Source organism: Anopheles coustani, chromosome 2 (genome assembly GCF_943734705.1).
Source record: "Anopheles coustani chromosome 2, idAnoCousDA_361_x.2, whole genome shotgun sequence".
Lineage (NCBI taxonomy): Eukaryota > Metazoa > Arthropoda > Insecta > Diptera > Culicidae > Anopheles > Anopheles coustani.
The window spans coordinates 79,658,467-79,661,544 of NC_071289.1; positions in this window are offsets into that span (position 1 = coordinate 79,658,467).

Genomic DNA, 3,078 nt, shown 5'->3' on the forward strand with positions numbered 1-3,078 from the left:
CGGACAAGCACACCACAGACAGACCAACGGGAGAAGAAAGCGAGGATCGATGAAAACTGCGAAGAAGCGTAATGAGAATGTTTGGTAAAGCTTAATAAAACACAGGGAATTACCAGAGCCCCCTTTCGCCGGCGGAGCGTTGGTGATTTAATGCAAGACGTAGTGTCGTCACACCGGCTGCCATTTGTGTTGATCGAAGCGAAAACTAGAGGATGCGCTTCAGTCAGACAGCGAGCGGCAAGCACGTGCTGCTGCTGCTACAGCTGCTTAAAACAACAACACGAATAATGAAAGAAAGTCCGCACTAAATGGTAGAAAATGGTGCCACCATTAGGAAGAGGTTGCGCGCAATAGATAAGGAAGGATAATGAAACGATGCTTTTGTCGTCCCGGGCGGAAGGAAAGAACTTAACGCTAGCGAAAAATATCCCACCCACAAGCTTTTTTCCCCCTTGCCACCTCTCCTGATGACGACTGACGCGCTAACGGCGTTCAGGTTTGCTTGCGTTCATTTCTAATTGCTCACTGCTTCGCTGCTCGCTGCAGCAGCAACAGCAATAATGGGTGAAGAAAGGAAATAAAGCACACACATACACTCATTGAGTCGTTATTTAGGTCAGAAAACTTCCTAATGAAAGTTATCTCTCCTCGTAGTTTCTCGGCGGTGGGGGACAATCGCTTGTGGGGTTCGGAAGAAACGGTTCAACGGATCACGCCAAAAAATGTGTGTGCACCGGTGGATAATCCATTTATCTGTACAACGAAAAATTAGTGACCGAATTGAGGGGGGTGAAAAGAAAAGAGTCACAGCACCATCCCCTCCAAACCATTAGACGTTCGATTTAATCAATAATCAATTGAGATGTTTCCGCTTTTTTCGGCTGGATGATTGGCGAGATGGAATGTTTATGTTATGCCGGCTTTTTTTCACTGGAGTTAAAAATCTGGATAATTGAGCGACAAAAGTAGATCGCAAACACGCAATACAGCCAACGAGCGCAAATGCCACTCAACTGACACAATTTGTATCGATTTAAGGATAATGGAACCTCCCGCCCTTCTCTAAAAAAGGACTTGCGAATTTTTATTTTTCTCTACTAGGAGCAATCTGTCGGGACAGAAAAAAAAGCGAAAAGCTAAAAGTTATCGTTACACACGGAAAACGACCGAACGAACCAGGAGCAAAGTGCAGCGTCACGTATTGGAGGTGTGTGCCTGTATTTGTACGACATTTTTGAAGTAATTTTTCGAGAAAACAAAAGCATTTTGGGAAAGCATATTCTGGTGGCGGGGGTGGGCCATATTAGAGCATAGTGTAGAGCCAGCTTGGTTTCCGCAAACCCCGTTAATGATGGTAATGATCCAACGCGTACGCGCTCAGACCTGCTGCTGCGGTCTTCTGCGAGGTTAAAATTGGCGTAAATTTCCAATAGAAATATATATACAAATTTATTGTAATAGAAAACCTGTCCAACCCGGTGGTGAAGAAGCAAGCAGAATCGGAGAAAAAAAATTTCGCCAGAAGAGACGCCTCCGGTCGTTGTTGGGGATTCGTCCAGCTCAGTTTCATGTGTGCGTGCCTATGTATGAATGTATGTCCTTCTATATGTATAGCTGTCGCGTGTGGATTATAAACGGCACAGCGCCGTGCGGGGCATACTCCAAAAGGGAGGGCAGAGGGATTGTACCAGAGACCGTCCAAGGAATACGGTTTTTAGCCCCCATCCACATGCACCCCGGGGAGGAAACAACAAGAAACTCCAGAAACCGTGGGTGGTGTGATAAAAACCAGCACACACCCTGCCATCGCACGGGAGAGCATGGCCTTTACCACGCCACTTATTGGATGAGAATTGAACGATTGGACGGGCGCACACACGCGGGTAGGAAGATGTGTGGAAGCTGTTAGTAATAGGATCCGTCGAGTTGGTCTACGACACAAGGAAAAAAAAGGGAACACCTACGCCGATCCACCCGAACCACCTCCTCCCTCCCTGTTAAACAATGTTAATGATAGAAGCAAACAGCACAAGCAAAATTTACCTCATTGAAGCAGGATTACTAAAAAAAAGCAAAGGAAATAACAGCACACCCACACCCAAGCCCCAGAGAGTCGTGGTAAGGATAAAAAAAAACCTTCCATCAAAAAATCCCCACATAAAAGCAAAAGATCGATTACAATGTTGGGCGTTCGTTTTCTTTTGAAACCTTTGGCATCATCTAAACCGGGCTAAAGGCGGCAAACCAACGTGAGAGCGAGAGGGAGAGAGAAAGAGTGGGTTTAAAACATAATAATAATAATAATAATCGTAATACTTATTACAATATTCCCAAGCAAAGAACAACCTCCACCATGCTCCAAAATACACCAATCTATGAAGTAAGTAGTAATAAACAGTAAGCACTTGGCACCAACAACAACTCCCGTGTACCCTAAGTAAGATTAAGAACATCGCTCGTCGTTTAAATAACCGTCGAATGGAACGCACGTGGACCAACACAAAAGCAACGCAAAAAGGGACGAAAAGGAGAGAGAGAAAGTATACAAGGATCCGGCCCTTCCCCACACACGCAATCCAACATTTAGTTGTTACTTTGTGCGCTTGGGTATTGAATTTTCCAGCATTCGTCCAAAAACACGTCCCAAGCTCGATGGTTCCCGAGCGGACGGTTCGAGGTATGATTTAATAATGTTTGGATGGGTATTTTTATAATCGACGGACGACGGGAGGAAAAACTCGACACTCGATACGACGACCCCACGGATTCTTCACAAAAGAAAAGATGAAAACGCACAAAAACGAGTATCTTCTTGTCCTGGGTCGTGTCTTCTCCCAAGATGTATCAGTTTAGTTAATTTTCGAGCGCTGTCGGAAGGACACGTTCCGGTCGGCTAGAAACAGGTCGTTTATTTGCTTCGATCGTAATAAAAACAAAATCCTCTCGCTTGTTTAAGGAGCGAAGAGGAATAATTGCATAATGTGTCCGGAGTTTTTTTACGTTCGTTCACGCGGTTTTCCTTTTTAAAAGCTCCTTCTTCAGTTGCCGGTGTTCCGGTGCTTTTGTCCATCGCGTTTA